This window comes from Pseudophryne corroboree, chromosome 1 (genome assembly GCF_028390025.1).
Source record: "Pseudophryne corroboree isolate aPseCor3 chromosome 1, aPseCor3.hap2, whole genome shotgun sequence".
Classification (NCBI taxonomy): domain Eukaryota; kingdom Metazoa; phylum Chordata; class Amphibia; order Anura; family Myobatrachidae; genus Pseudophryne; species Pseudophryne corroboree.
The window spans coordinates 654,795,539-654,812,665 of NC_086444.1; the positions used below are offsets into that span (position 1 = coordinate 654,795,539).

The 17,127-nt window shown below is 45.2% G+C and overlaps 2 pseudogenes; both read right to left on the reverse strand.

Moving 5' to 3' along the window:
* Window positions 1–9,038: 9,038 nt before the first annotated feature.
* Window positions 9,039–9,157, reverse strand: LOC134948322 (5S ribosomal RNA; annotated as a pseudogene).
* A 7,061-nt stretch (window positions 9,158–16,218) lies between these two features.
* Window positions 16,219–16,337, reverse strand: LOC134948329 (5S ribosomal RNA; annotated as a pseudogene).
* Between the last annotated feature and the right edge of the window lie 790 nt (window positions 16,338–17,127).

Consider the following 17,127-nt stretch of genomic DNA (forward strand, 5'->3'; position numbering starts at 1 on the left):
GGAACTTGTGAATGATGATTGAAAACACAGATGATTTGCAAAGTTGTAAGCAATGACTGAAGACGCTGATGATTCAAGGAACTTGAGAATAATGGTTAAAGACACTAGTGGTTTACAGAATAGTAAATGGTGACTGGAGACGCTGATGATTCCAGGAACTTGAGAATGATAATTAAAGACACTGGTGGTTTGCAGAGTAGTAAACGGTGACTGAAGACGCTGATGATTCCAGGAACTTGAGAATAACAATTAAAGACACTGGTGGTTTGCAGAGTAGTACACGGTGACTGGAGACACTGATGATTCTAGGAACTTGAGAATAACAATTAAAGACACTGGTGGTTTGCAGAGTAGTACACGGTGACTGGAGACACTGATGATTCTAGGAACTTGAGAATAATAATTAAAGACACTGGTGGTTTGCAGAGTAGTACACGGTGACTGGAGACACTGATGATTCTAGGAACTTGAAATTAATACTTAAAGACTCTGATGCAGACACTGACTCCCAGCACGCTGATGACCGAGACACATTAAAGTCCAGAAGCGTGTTGAGAACGCTGGAAGCTGTGCAGCAGTTAACGCTGGAAGCACCGGAGACACTGGGGTAGACTGCGGAGAAACTCGCCGGGAACAAGAGCACTGGCAGTTCTTTGGTCGATTTAGCAGCAGAGACCAGCATGACCAGGACCAGGAGCTGTAACAATCTTGACTCGATGAACTGGCAACAGGGAGCCTGTGTGGCTGGCCTAAGTAGTGAGTTCAGGTGCTGCTCACAGCTGTGGTAACAGCTACTAATCAAGCTGCAGATACAGAGCAGAACGCTGAGCACCAGAGCAGAGAGCGCCACCCCAGGCATGGAGGAGAAACTACATGGATTGTGACAGTACCCCCTCCCTAAGGAGCGGATTCCAGACGCTCAACACATGTCAGAGTCTGAATCAAAAGGTAGAGGGCATATCAGGGTATCCTCATGCTGCCAAGGAAGTCCAACAGAGGCTTTCAACTTAGATTTTCCGTTTTTCTTCTTTCTCCTTTTTGTGGATTTCCCAGTAGGAACAGTAGACTGGAGCTGAAGAAAACTAACAGGTAAGCTGATTGCTGGAGTCTCTAAGTTGGCAACAGGATTCTCGGATGAACCAAGATAGATAGGAACCTTAGATGACCCCGGCTGGGCAGGAACCTCAATTGGGACTGAAGACTGGTAAGACCATGAATTGAATTTCTTAATTACCATTTCACTGAAGGCCACAAGATTGAGAAGAACTGGGTCATTGGTCTCAATTAGTGGACTAGCCCAAGCCGCGGCTTCTCCTCTGAAGGTCAGGAATAAAAATTTAACTATGTTGGATAGAGTAATTCCGAGGGAAGGATCTGTCTCCATCATAGAAACATATCGATTAACTAGTGCGAAGTATTGCGTTAAATCTCCATCAAAGTAATCCAAAGATGGAGCGTTGGATGAATTCTGAGAAGTGGAAACTTGATTTTCTGGAAACACTGGAGATGGATCATCAGGACATTGAGGAGGGGACAGACTTTCAGGAGACTGGTCAGAAATATATGATGATCCTAACCGAACTTTGACTAGAGACTTGGATGGTACTTTTTGGATTTGGTCCTTCCCGGAAGTCCTGGGGGACTGGGCTGTACCCAAATCGTGAGCCAACAAGTTAGTAGTAAGATTGGAACCCAGGACTACAACAGTGCCTATGTGTCTAGATATAAGGCCTGTGTTGTGAGAAACGAGAGTGCTAGATTCTTCTTCTGAGATTGACATAATGCTCAAAGCCCCCTCGTCACGGGGCTGAACTAAGGCAGAAGCTCCCTCTTCACGGGGCTGAACTAAGGCATAAACCCCCTCTTCACGGGGCTGAACTAAGGCAGAAACCCCCTCTTCACGGGGCTGAACTAAGGCAGAAACCCCCTCTTCACGGGGCTGGGCTGAGGCAAGAGCCCCCTCTTCACGGGGCTGGGCTGAGGCAAGAGCCCCCTCTTCACGGGGCTGGGCTGAGGCAAGAGCCCCCTCTTCACGGGGCTGGGCTGAGGCAGGAGCCCCCTCTTCACGGGGCTGGGCTGAGGCAGGAGCCTCCTCTTCACGGGGCTGGGCTGAGGCAGGAGCCCCCTCTTCACGGGGCTGGGCTGAGGCAGGAGCCCCCTCTTCATGGGGCTGGGCTGAGGCAGGAGCCCCCTCTTCACGGGGCTGGGCTGAGGCAGGAGCCCCCTCTTCACGGGGCTGGGCTGAGGCAGGAGCCCCCTCTTCAAGGAGCTGGCCTGATGCAAGAGCCCCCACTTCATGGGGCTGGCCTGAGGCAAGAGCCCCCACTTCACTGGGCTGGGCTGGGCAGCACTCTGTAGACTCTCGGGCTGAACAGCACTCTGTAGACTCTCGGGCTGGGCAGCACTCTGTAGACTCTCGGGCTGGGCAGCACTCTGTAGACTCTCGGGCTGGGCAGCACTCTGTAGACTCTCGGGCTGGGCAGCACTCTGTAGACTCTCGGGCTGGGCAGCACTCTGTAGACTCTCGGGCTGGGCAGCACTCTGTAGACTCTCGGGCTGGGCAGCACTCTGTAGACTCTCGAGCTGGGCAGCACTCTGTAGACTCTCGGGCTGGGCAGCACTCTGTAGACTCTCGGGCTGGGCAGCACTCTGTAGACTCTCGGGCTGGGCTGCACTCTGTAGTCTCTTTGGCTGGGCAGCGCTCTGTAGTCTTTCTGGCTGGGCAGCGCTCTGTAGTCTCTCTGGCTGGGCAGCGCTCTGTAGTCTCTCTGGCTGGACCCTCTGAACCCCTCACTGGGGCTGGACACTCTGAACCCCTCACTGGGGCTGGACGCTCTGAAGAACCCCCTCTTGGGGCTGGACACTCTGAAGAACCCCTCACTGGGGCTGGACACTCTGAAGAACTCCTCACTGGGGCTGGACGCTCTGAACCCCTCACTGGGGCTGGACACTCTGAAGAACCCCTTCTTGGGGCAAGATACTCTGAAGAACCCCTTCTTGGGGCTGGACACTCTGAAGAACCCCCTCCTGGGGCGACAGGCTTGGAAACTCTAGGTGGAAGACCAGTTTTGTGACAGATGGTATTTAAAGATTGGAGATACACTCTGCCCCCATTTCTTGGTTTTCGAATGGGACAGGTTAAAATAAAATGTCCTTGACCCCCACAATACAGGCAAAGTTTATAGTCTCTACGATACTGGCGTTCTGTTTCAGAGAGGCTAGGTCGAGGGAAACTTTGGAACTTGCCTCTTGTCTGAGGAGTAGAGGTGCCCCTAGCATGCCTAGTCCATGGGTCAGAAGAAAACTCCTTTTCTGGAGCTATTTTACTGGGGTCCACCAGTCTCCCCAGGAATTCAGGAAGAACGCATAGAATACCGGACACTAAAGTCTGTAGCTGGTCTAACTTCTTCTTTAAAACCCCCAGTTGTAACAAATCTAAAGAAGGTGATGTCCTGGGAGCTGAGGGGTTAACGAGCTGTGAGAAAACTCCCTCAGGCAGACTGCAATTATCTCCCCTGCTGTTTATTTTTGGCCAGTTCATACTGTCAGAATTCGTTTGGATCTACCATTGTGAGAACATATTAGCAGGGACTGATGTTCACGGTATAATAGCTAGTTTATTAAAGCAGAGTACAACTGTAAACAATAAATATAAAGCAGGAATAACTAGAGAACACAAAGGGAAAACTGAGGGGACATGGGATACCAGGAGACTGTGAGTACATGAAAATGATGTAGACTGTGGTAGAGTATGCACGTACCAGGGTTGCAGGATTGCACAGTAGCTGGACTGCAGGATTGCACTGTGACAGGATCACAGGATGGCACTGATGATTTGTAAACTTGTGAACGGTGACTAAAGGTGCTGATGAGTTAAGGAACTTGTGAATGATGATCTAAAGACACTGGTGATTTGCAGACTTGTAAATGGTGACTGAAGATGCTGATGAGTTAAGGAACTTGTGAATGATGATTGAAGACACTGGTGATTTGCAGACTTGTAAATGGTGACTGAAGATGCTGATGAGTTAAGGAACTTGTGAATGATGATTGAAAACACAGATGATTTGCAAAGTTGTAAGCGATGACTGAAGACGCTGATGATTCAAGGAACTTGAGAATAATGGTTAAAGACACTAGTGGTTTACAGAATAGTAAATGGTGACTGGAGACGCTGATGATTCCAGGAACTTGAGAATGATAATTAAAGACACTGGTGGTTTGCAGAGTAGTAAACGGTGACTGAAGACGCTGATGATTCCAGGAACTTGAGAATAACAATTAAAGACACTGGTGGTTTGCAGAGTAGTACACGGTGACTGGAGACACTGATGATTCTAGGAACTTGAGAATAACAATTAAAGACACTGGTGGTTTGCAGAGTAGTACACGGTGACTGGAGACACTGATGATTCTAGGAACTTGAGAATAATAATTAAAGACACTGGTGGTTTGCAGAGTAGTACACGGTGACTGGAGACACTGATGATTCTAGGAACTTGAAATTAATACTTAAAGACTCTGATGCAGACACTGACTCCCAGCACGCTGATGACCGAGACACATTAAAGTCCAGAAGCGTGTTGAGAACGCTGGAAGCTGTGCAGCAGTTAACGCTGGAAGCACCGGAGACACTGGGGTAGACTGCGGAGAAACTCGCCGGGAACAAGAGCACTGGCAGTTCTTTGGTCGATTTAGCAGCAGAGACCAGCATGACCAGGACCAGGAGCTGTAACAATCTTGACTCGATGAACTGGCAACAGGGAGCCTGTGTGGCTGGCCTAAGTAGTGAGTTCAGGTGCTGCTCACAGCTGTGGTAACAGCTACTAATCAAGCTGCAGATACAGAGCAGAACGCTGAGCACCAGAGCAGAGAGCGCCACCCCAGGCATGGAGGAGAAACTACATGGATTGTGACAGTACCCCCTCCCTAAGGAGCGGATTCCAGACGCTCAACACATGTCAGAGTCTGAATCAAAAGGTAGAGGGCATATCAGGGTATCCTCATGCTGCCAAGGAAGTCCAACAGAGGCTTTCAACTTAGATTTTCCGTTTTTCTTCTTTCTCCTTTTTGTGGATTTCCCAGTAGGAACAGTAGACTGGAGCTGAAGAAAACTAACAGGTAAGCTGATTGCTGGAGTCTCTAAGTTGGCAACAGGATTCTCGGATGAACCAAGATAGATAGGAACCTTAGATGACCCCGGCTGGGCAGGAACCTCAATTGGGACTGAAGACTGGTAAGACCATGAATTGAATTTCTTAATTACCATTTCACTGAAGGCCACAAGATTGAGAAGAACTGGGTCATTGGTCTCAATTAGTGGACTAGCCCAAGCCGCGGCTTCTCCTCTGAAGGTCAGGAATAAAAATTTAACTATGTTGGATAGAGTAATTCCGAGGGAAGGATCTGTCTCCATCATAGAAACATATCGATTAACTAGTGCGAAGTATTGCGTTAAATCTCCATCAAAGTAATCCAAAGATGGAGCGTTGGATGAATTCTGAGAAGTGGAAACTTGATTTTCTGGAAACACTGGAGATGGATCATCAGGACATTGAGGAGGGGACAGACTTTCAGGAGACTGGTCAGAAATATATGATGATCCTAACCGAACTTTGACTAGAGACTTGGATGGTACTTTTTGGATTTGGTCCTTCCCGGAAGTCCTGAGGGACTGGGCTGTACCCAAATCGTGAGCCAACAAGTTAGTAGTAAGATTGGAACCCAGGACTACAACAGTGCCTATGTGTCTAGATATAAGGCCTGTGTTGTGAGAAACGAGAGTGCTAGATTCTTCTTCTGAGATTGACATAATGCTCAAAGCCCCCTCGTCACGGGGCTGAACTAAGGCAGAAGCTCCCTCTTCACGGGGCTGAACTAAGGCATAAACCCCCTCTTCACGGGGCTGAACTAAGGCAGAAACCCCCTCTTCACGGGGCTGAACTAAGGCAGAAACCCCCTCTTCACGGGGCTGGGCTGAGGCAAGAGCCCCCTCTTCACGGGGCTGGGCTGAGGCAAGAGCCCCCTCTTCACGGGGCTGGGCTGAGGCAAGAGCCCCCTCTTCACGGGGCTGGGCTGAGGCAGGAGCCCCCTCTTCACGGGGCTGGGCTGAGGCAGGAGCCTCCTCTTCACGGGGCTGGGCTGAGGCAGGAGCCCCCTCTTCACGGGGCTGGGCTGAGGCAGGAGCCCCCTCTTCATGGGGCTGGGCTGAGGCAGGAGCCCCCTCTTCACGGGGCTGGGCTGAGGCAGGAGCCCCCTCTTCACGGGGCTGGGCTGAGGCAGGAGCCCCCTCTTCAAGGAGCTGGCCTGATGCAAGAGCCCCCACTTCATGGGGCTGGCCTGAGGCAAGAGCCCCCACTTCACTGGGCTGGGCTGGGCAGCACTCTGTAGACTCTCGGGCTGAACAGCACTCTGTAGACTCTCGGGCTGGGCAGCACTCTGTAGACTCTCGGGCTGGGCAGCACTCTGTAGACTCTCGGGCTGGGCAGCACTCTGTAGACTCTCGGGCTGGGCAGCACTCTGTAGACTCTCGGGCTGGGCAGCACTCTGTAGACTCTCGGGCTGGGCAGCACTCTGTAGACTCTCGGGCTGGGCAGCACTCTGTAGACTCTCGAGCTGGGCAGCACTCTGTAGACTCTCGGGCTGGGCAGCACTCTGTAGACTCTCGGGCTGGGCAGCACTCTGTAGACTCTCGGGCTGGGCTGCACTCTGTAGTCTCTTTGGCTGGGCAGCGCTCTGTAGTCTTTCTGGCTGGGCAGCGCTCTGTAGTCTCTCTGGCTGGGCAGCGCTCTGTAGTCTCTCTGGCTGGACCCTCTGAACCCCTCACTGGGGCTGGACACTCTGAACCCCTCACTGGGGCTGGACGCTCTGAAGAACCCCCTCTTGGGGCTGGACACTCTGAAGAACCCCTCACTGGGGCTGGACACTCTGAAGAACTCCTCACTGGGGCTGGACGCTCTGAACCCCTCACTGGGGCTGGACACTCTGAAGAACCCCTTCTTGGGGCAAGATACTCTGAAGAACCCCTTCTTGGGGCTGGACACTCTGAAGAACCCCCTCCTGGGGCGACAGGCTTGGAAACTCTAGGTGGAAGACCAGTTTTGTGACAGATGGTATTTAAAGATTGGAGATACACTCTGCCCCCATTTCTTGGTTTTCGAATGGGACAGGTTAAAATAAAATGTCCTTGACCCCCACAATACAGGCAAAGTTTATAGTCTCTACGATACTGGCGTTCTGTTTCAGAGAGGCTAGGTCGAGGGAAACTTTGGAACTTGCCTCTTGTCTGAGGAGTAGAGGTGCCCCTAGCATGCCTAGTCCATGGGTCAGAAGAAAACTCCTTTTCTGGAGCTATTTTACTGGGGTCCACCAGTCTCCCCAGGAATTCAGGAAGAACGCATAGAATACCGGACACTAAAGTCTGTAGCTGGTCTAACTTCTTCTTTAAAACCCCCAGTTGTAACAAATCTAAAGAAGGTGATGTCCTGGGAGCTGAGGGGTTAACGAGCTGTGAGAAAACTCCCTCAGGCAGACTGCAATTATCTCCCCTGCTGTTTATTTTTGGCCAGTTCATACTGTCAGAATTCGTTTGGATCTACCATTGTGAGAACATATTAGCAGGGACTGATGTTCACGGTATAATAGCTAGTTTATTAAAGCAGAGTACAACTGTAAACAATAAATATAAAGCAGGAATAACTAGAGAACACAAAGGGAAAACTGAGGGGACATGGGATACCAGGAGACTGTGAGTACATGAAAATGATGTAGACTGTGGTAGAGTATGCACGTACCAGGGTTGCAGGATTGCACAGTAGCTGGACTGCAGGATTGCACTGTGACAGGATCACAGGATGGCACTGATGATTTGTAAACTTGTGAACGGTGACTAAAGGTGCTGATGAGTTAAGGAACTTGTGAATGATGATCTAAAGACACTGGTGATTTGCAGACTTGTAAATGGTGACTGAAGATGCTGATGAGTTAAGGAACTTGTGAATGATGATTGAAGACACTGGTGATTTGCAGACTTGTAAATGGTGACTGAAGATGCTGATGAGTTAAGGAACTTGTGAATGATGATTGAAAACACAGATGATTTGCAAAGTTGTAAGCGATGACTGAAGACGCTGATGATTCAAGGAACTTGAGAATAATGGTTAAAGACACTAGTGGTTTACAGAATAGTAAATGGTGACTGGAGACGCTGATGATTCCAGGAACTTGAGAATGATAATTAAAGACACTGGTGGTTTGCAGAGTAGTAAACGGTGACTGAAGACGCTGATGATTCCAGGAACTTGAGAATAACAATTAAAGACACTGGTGGTTTGCAGAGTAGTAAACGGTGACTGAAGACGCTGATGATTCCAGGAACTTGAGAATAACAATTAAAGACACTGGTGGTTTGCAGAGTAGTACACGGTGACTGGAGACGCTGACGATTCCAGGAACTTGAGAATAATAATTAAAGACACTGGTGGTTTGCAGAGTAGTACACGGTGACTGGAGACACTGATGATTCTAGGAACTTGAAAATAACAATTAAAGACACTGGTGGTTTGCAGAGTAGTACACGGTGACTGGAGACACTGATGATTCTAGGAACTTGAGAAATTACGGAGAAAAGAAGACTCTTTTGTGGGCGCACTCTTTGACTTGAAATGAATTTTAAATAATGGTCAGAATAGATTAAAAGTGTAAATTTTTAATAATTCAACAAGATTAAGATAACAAGTGGTTCATGAAGAAGATAATGATCAAAGAAGATGATAGTATATTCAGATAGTACAAAGTACTTGATACACAATGAAAACTAAATTCTGACTGATAGAGGAGATTGAGTGTTTATAAACAAATTGTTTAGATTTTTAAACGGCACGTTCTACCACATTATAACCTGTTCCTTGTCAGTGTCAAATTCAAAATAAATACAACAGTCCAGATGCTGGTTAATCTTATCGATAATAAAGGGTGGAAAGTAAGGTGGCAGTGCGAATCATCTGTCAGTGTTAGACACTATAGGGCTAGACCAATGGGCTCTACTAAACTGAGTATTCCTCAATGGTCGCCCATTTGAGTACTGACCCAGCCCGACACTGATTAGCTTCCGAGATCGGGCGGCTTCGGGCGTTTCCAGTGTGGTATGATAGTAGAGGAATTTGAACAATAATTGGAAGCTCTGGAATCACTGATGAGAGTCCACGAAATTACATAGTTATTTAAGACAGATATTAGAGGTAGAGGAAGCCAGATGGATCTGCTGCCAATGTTAGACAGGTGCTTGGCCCTGAATCAATGGTGAGAGTCCACGAAATACAGAGATGAATGAAAATAGATAAAACTGCTGGAGATAGAGATAATATTGAGATTCAGAAATTTGCAAGACACAAAGTGTCAGAGAGCGCAAAACAAAGCCCAAGTATAGAAAGAAATGACAATGTAACCAGCAGGCTGTAAAAAAGTATCCAGCTGCAGGATGTTGAATGTAAGAAGGAGACAATAAAAATGACAGGGAAATGTAGCAAATTTGACAGTGGTATATCTTAAAACAGCAAGTGTATAGGGGTTTAAATCAAATCCCAGCGATTATCCTTGTGTATATACAGTAAATAACAAATTAGGATATAGAGTACAAAAATTATTGTGGATGTTCATGTAACTGTAATGCTGGAACAGGTTAGCTGATAACCTGGAAAACCATTGAATTGACTTTAGTCAGACAAAATATTTTATAACATCCAGCATATTAAATGACTGTGCAATAATAGCAGGTCATTAATTACTAATAAATATCTTGTATTCAAAATGATGAAATGCAATTACAAAGATGAAAAAAAGGGGGCTGATATTACCGCGCTGGGTATTGTGCTGAAAAGACCCTTACAGTAGTCCTGTGAGGCCATCCCGTGATTGCAGGTACCGCTGGCTTAGTAGAGACCCCGGTGTCTCGATTGGTGATGGAGGAGAGGGCGCCGGGCGCCGCCGGCCTGGCGGGGACGATCGCAAGTGCGGGAAGCCGTCCACTAAGTGGTCCTGTGAAGCCGTCCCGTGATTGCAGGTGCCGCTGGCTTGATGGAGACCCCGTGTCTAGATTGGTAAGGGAGGAGAGGGCGCCGGGCGCCGCCGGCCTGGCGGGGACGATCGCAAATGCGGGAAGCCGTCCACTGCTGCAACGGAGACGGAACAGTCAGAGGAGATTCTGAGTACACTGAGGCTGAGGAAAAAACCGTGGCTTCTATCAGTCAGAGAGAAATGGTGTAGTCGGAAGACGCGTTTCACCCGTACACCGGGCTTGGTCACTTCCTGTTGAAGACTGGATCCCGGCGGTGCTTTTAACTGCAGGATAACCTGGATCATCCAATCAGGCGTATATCTGTTGATTAATTAATTGGCTACTGTGATCGACTTGTATCCTCCGGATAAATTGCAATTGCTCATAATCAGTTGTTGATTACCAGGAGATGTCGTTGTACATGTAAAAGAAAAAAATTAAAAGAAGAAAAAGAAAGGTTTTTAAAACACAACCAAAACTAGTAGTCATGGATATTCTGATATGTAAATTATAGGTAATAACCAAAGAAATGAAGACTGAATTAGATATTAGTGATTGCAGGTGATTAGTTAACTATGCAAACATGTAAGTACTGATAGAATCAACATAATGAGAGCGTGAAAGACGCGGCTTGTTAATAAATTAATTAAGGAATAATAACTTGACTAGGGACCAGGTGCTGGGTTGAAAGAATAGATGTGTAGCCTGATTTGAGGCTGCAAATAATCAGATTACCTTGGACTGTAACTAGGACAGTATGAAAATTAATTAATGGAACGAGTGCTGTGGAGTGCCCTGGTAAATGATAATAGGGGATTGGGTTAATGAAACTATGGCCCTCATTCCGAGTTGATCGGTCGCAAGGCGAATTTAGCAGAGTTACACACGCTTAGTCTACGCCTACTGGGAGTGTATCTTAGCATCTTAAAAGTGCGAACGAAGTTTACGCAATATTGCGAACAAAAAAAACTTAGCAGTTTTAGAGTAGCTCCAGACTTACTCTGCCTGTGCGATCAGTTCAGTGCTTGTCGTTCCTGGTTTGACGTCACAAACACTCCCAGCGTTCGCCCAGACACTCCCCCGTTTCTCCGGCCACTCCTGCGTTTTTTCCGGAAACGGTAGCGTTTTCAGCCACACGCCCATAAAACGCAGTGTTTCCGCCCAGTAACACCCATTTCCTGTCAATCACACTACGGTCGCCGGTGCGAACAAAAAGCCGTGAGTAAAAATCCTTTCTTCATAGCAGAATTACTTAGCGCAGTCGCAGTGCGAACATTGCGCATGCGCTCTAAGCTGATTTTCACTGCGATGCGAAAAAAAAGAACGAGCGAACGACTCGGAATGAGGGCCTATATTATGTTATGCCTAGGTAAATGAACTGATTAAGAATAATACTGGAGAATAAATTTGAAAAAATAGGTGGTACATATGACACAATCAGTTCATACCTAATTAGGATTGGCATTATTCTGAAGCAAAGAGTAGTAAACACAGTTTAGATCTGTGACTGGTGAACTTAAGGGAACCCTTTTAATGTTCCCCTGAGGGAGCTGGATGTGTCAGCTCATAATAGGTACCTATGTATTGATAGTAAAGGAATCTGGGAGGAATGAGGGGGAAGGGGGGTAGTATGGGTTAGAAAAGGGGGTGGCAGGGAGAGGGGGAAAAGGACAAGCGGAGGAGAGGATGGAAGGGGTGATGGACTATTGCCAAGAAATGAAGGTTAAGGTTGCTTGCAGTATGGTGAACAGGGCGAGGGTTGACAGTGAGCGCTGGGGGGATGAGAAATGGGTAAAGCAGAGTGCAGTGAGGAGAAAAGTGGAGAGTGCATATGTAGCTGGGGTATAGTGGGGTATGAAGTTATATTGTCAAATATATGTTGAAATGATAGTGGTATTGCAGGGGTTAGGAGGGGGGAGGGGGGGAAAGGGGAAAAAAGGTGTGTAGGAGTGAATGGGATTGTGTGGTAGTGCTATGGGATGGTCAGGTGAGAGTAAGATAGATGTACTGTGGAGTCGTGTGCAGATTCATTGGAAATAATGATGTAAGGTTAACGAGTAAGAACATGTTGTTTGGTAATGTGAGTATCATAGAAATACACAATAGTTGATGTACTCGTTTAGTCCTAAAGGTTTAAGCCCTCCCAGCTTAAAGGTCCATTCACTTTCTTTCTTAATGAGTTCCTTACTTAGGTCACCCCCACGTATGCCTAAGTGAACTCTATCCAAACCAAATGCCCGCATTTCACATGGAGAATCATGGTGATGAGCATGGAAATGTCTGGCTACCGATGTCAATTTTTTGCCTTTCTGAAGATCGGATGAGGCATTCCTGATAGTACCCATGTGTTCCAAGATTCGGGTTTTGAATTTCCTCGTGGTCATGCCGATATAGCGTTGATTGCAGCTGCAAATTAAACAGTAGATCATTCCTTCTGTGTTGCAATTAAAGAAATGTCGTATTTGAATGTCACGTCCTAATCTATCTGTTACTTTGTCTGTAATCTGGATCTGAGGACAGGCTTTACACTGTCCACAGGGAAAGGACCCAGTGGTATTGCTGGTTTTCATGGGATTACGTGTAAAGTGGCTCTGAACGAGCATATCCTTCACGTTGTTCGCTCGCCTCCAGCTAATTTGGAGCGTAGAATCCAAAAAGGGTGCCAGATCTGCATCAAGATGTAGAACCGGTAGGTGTTTATGAATTGCATTTTTTATCTGGCGCCATTCTGGACAGAAGGTACCTACAAAGCGGATTGTGGCTTCATCCTTATCATCCTTTGGTTTGTCTTGGAAAATTAAGGCATCTCGGTTAGTTTTGAGAACAGCTTTCTGAGCTCTCTTCAAGGAACGTTTGCTGTACCCCCGTACTTGGAGTCTGTTCGCAAGTTCCTGACTTTTCTGTTTGTATATGTTGTCTTCTGTACAGTTGCGTCTGAGTCTGAGAAATTCCCCTTTGGGAATATTCTCGACAGTGGGCGGAAAGTGTGAGCTAGTCTGATACAAGATACTGTTGGTTGCTGTTTCTTTACGATAGAGCTCAGTGGCCAGGGTTCCATTGGCACTTTTGTAGATGTTAAGATCTAAAAAGGAAACCTTTTCTTTGCTTATGGTATGGGTCAAAAAAATATTAAGATTGTTGTCATTCAGTAAATTGATGAAATCATATAGGAGTTGCTCATCACTGTCCCAGATCACAAGAATATCATCTATGAATCTGAGCCAGTTTAAAATATGTTGTGTGTATTTCTGATTCTCGTCACTGAACACAATGGTTTGTTCCCACCAGCCGAGAAACAGATTAGCATACGTGGGCGCACAGGCCGCTCCCATCGCTGTCCCTCGAATTTGCTGAAAAAATTGATCACCAAATGTAATGAAGTTCTTGTTCAGTACAAAGTTTAACATTTCGCAAAGAAAGTCATTAAAGTCATTTTTTTCTTTCATGTCCAGAAAGAACTTAGTTGCTTGTACACCTTGTTGATGAGAGATGCTACTGTATAGGGCCTCAACATCCAAGGTAACCAAAATACAATCTTTATCTACACAGATGTCATGTAATTTGCGTAGTAAGTCGGATGTATCTCTCAGATAAGAGGGTAGTGTTAAGACATGTTCCCTGAGATGTAGGTCCAAGAATTTGCTAGGTATCTCCAATAATCCCCCGTTTCCCGAGACAATGGGTCTACCTGGTGGTTTTTTTATATTCTTGTGTACCTTTGGTAAAAGATAAAATGTGGGTACTTTGGGATTGGAAACTGTGAGATATTTAACTTCTTGTTGTGTAATGGTTCCTAAGGCTGATGCTTCTTCAATCATGTGCATATACTGTCTATGAAATTTGACTGTCGGGTTGAGTGGTAATCTTTGGTAACACGTGGTATCCAATAGTTGTCTTCGGGCTTCTTCCTCATACATAGAGACCGGCCAAATCACAATATTGCCCCCTTTATCTGAGGGCTTGAGAACTATGTCCCGCCATGACTGAATTTCTTTGAGAGCAAGTTTCTCTCTATATTTAAGGTTCTTTGTGTAGCATCTTTTATTGGGGTTCATTTCGATCTCATCGAATTCTCTCGATACCAGATCCAAGAAGACCTTAATCTCAGGACTGTTGTTGTCCGGTGGAAAAAATGTCGACTTAGCCTTACACGTAGGTCTGGTATTGGGTATCGGTAATGTGTTTGAGGATGATTCTATGTATCGTTCTTCCAGGGTCTGGATTGCTGTTATTTCTTCTTCCGATAGAGATGTAAGAAGGGATGTTGAGGTAGATGGTTCCTCCTGTGTATAGGTAGTCCGCATTGGTCCACTAATCATAGATGATGAGGTAGAAGGTTCCTCCAATGTGGGGGTAGTTGGAGTTGGTCCACTGATCATAGATGGTGGGGTATCCATAATATCCTTGTTCCTGAATTTAGCAAAAAAAATTTTTAATAATAATTTACGACCAAAGAGCCTGAGATCTTTTTCCCATTTAAACCTATTAAATGATGATGTGGGTGAGAATGAAAGTCCTTTGCTTAGGACTTCCACCTAATCTTCCGTTAGGATTCTGGTACTGAGATTGATAATCTGTAGTCTGTCTGTAGTTAGTATTTCCTGGTTGTCCGTATTGGGTAATGGGAAGTCCTTGGGCGATCCCAGTCTCGATTGTTTTTGCCGGTGTTTCGTCCCCCCTCGTCTCGTCTTCCCCGATATTTGTTTCCGCCTCTTGAGCGTTGACCTTTCCCTAAAAAAGGATCCTCACTGTTGTATCGTTTAGGTGTCGCTGAAGCTTCTTCCAGATGTTCTGTGGAAGAGTCTTCACTGTATGAGGATTCTCTTTCAGATGAACTAATATCTTCTCTTATTTGTCCACCTCTACCTCTGGTAGTATAAGTGCTCCAGCGAAATATATTTCCTTGAGAGAAATCACTTTTATCCCTGTGGAATTTGTTACGTTTTCGTTCTATTATTGTAGTTTCGTACGTATCTAATTCCTTTTTATATTTGTCAAAGGTATTTTGGAAAGTGAGATCCTTCTCCCAGGTTTCTAATGTTTTGCCTAATTCCTCAATGTCCTTTTCAACTTGATCTAAAACTAGATTATCATGTTTGATAAGAATCAGGGTCAGCTCATGGGAGCATTTCAGTAAGACTGCTTCCCATTCTGCCTTTAAATTCTCTGTGGCTAGAGGAAAGGAAGGAAAGACACGGGGTCGCAGGCCTCTGGGTGAGATTTTGGTTTTATGATAATTTTCTAAAGTGGTAATGTCCCACGTAAGTCTAATCCTTTTTTGTAGGTTTTTCTGTAATTTGGAAAGATCGGTTCTCCAATCTTTGGGAGTGGTTGGGTTCTGAAATGTATCTGAAAAAATATCACCGTATTCTTCTAGATTTCTACGTTTAGATATCAGTGCTGTCTTTAATGAGAATGCAGTCATAGTCTTTGGTAAGGTTGTGAGTGTTAAAACAATCAGTCGGAAGTGTAACAAAATCTAATGAGGTCACTTGAGGAGCAAAGAAACAGGAAAGAGATCCTGATAACAAGAGAGATTGGTATAACCGTGCAGGTATTTAGAAACTGAGAATCTCCTCAGCATAAAATACTTAACGAAGGAAGGAGGGACTACCGCACAGGATATAATGAGTATAGATAAATGATGTTTTACAACCAAAATAAATAATACCAGAAAACAATGTTTTCTAATTCTAATATTGCTTGGTGGTGCACCCTGAGTCAGTATAAGAACATGAGAAATTACGGAGAAAAGAAGACTCTTTTGTGGGCGCACTCTTTGACTTGAAATGAATTTTAAATAATGGTCAGAATAGATTAAAAGTGTAAATTTTTAATAATTCAACAAGATTAAGATAACAAGTGGTTCATGAAGAAGATAATGATCAAAGAAGATGATAGTATATTCAGATAGTACAAAGTACTTGATACACAATGAAAACTAAATTCTGACTGATAGAGGAGATTGAGTGTTTATAAACAAATTGTTTAGATTTTTAAACGGCACGTTCTACCACATTATAACCTGTTCCTTGTCAGTGTCAAATTCAAAATAAATACAACAGTCCAGATGCTGGTTAATCTTATCGATAATAAAGGGTGGAAAGTAAGGTGGCAGTGCGAATCATCTGTCAGTGTTAGACACTATAGGGCTAGACCAATGGGCTCTACTAAACTGAGTATTCCTCAATGGTCGCCCATTTGAGTACTGACCCAGCCCGACACTGATTAGCTTCCGAGATCGGGCGGCTTCGGGCGTTTCCAGTGTGGTATGATAGTAGAGGAATTTGAACAATAATTGGAAGCTCTGGAATCACTGATGAGAGTCCACGAAATTACATAGTTATTTAAGACAGATATTAGAGGTAGAGGAAGCCAGATGGATCTGCTGCCAATGTTAGACAGGTGCTTGGCCCTGAATCAATGGTGAGAGTCCACGAAATACAGAGATGAATGAAAATAGATAAAACTGCTGGAGATAGAGATAATATTGAGATTCAGAAATTTGCAAGACACAAAGTGTCAGAGAGCGCAAAACAAAGCCCAAGTATAGAAAGAAATGACAATGTAACCAGCAGGCTGTAAAAAAGTATCCAGCTGCAGGATGTTGAATGTAAGAAGGAGACAATAAAAATGACAGGGAAATGTAGCAAATTTGACAGTGGTATATCTTAAAACAGCAAGTGTATAGGGGTTTAAATCAAATCCCAGCGATTATCCTTGTGTATATACAGTAAATAACAAATTAGGATATAGAGTACAAAAATTATTGTGGATGTTCATGTAACTGTAATGCTGGAACAGGTTAGCTGATAACCTGGAAAACCATTGAATTGACTTTAGTCAGACAAAATATTTTATAACATCCAGCATATTAAATGACTGTGCAAAAATAGCAGGTCATTAATTACTAATAAATATCTTGTATTCAAAATGATGAAATGCAATTACAAAGATGAAAAAAAGGGGGCTGATATTACCGCGCTGGGTATTGTGCTGAAAAGACCCTTACAGTAGTCCTGTGAGGCCGTCCCGTGATTGCAGGTACCGCTGGATTAGTAGAGACCCCGGTG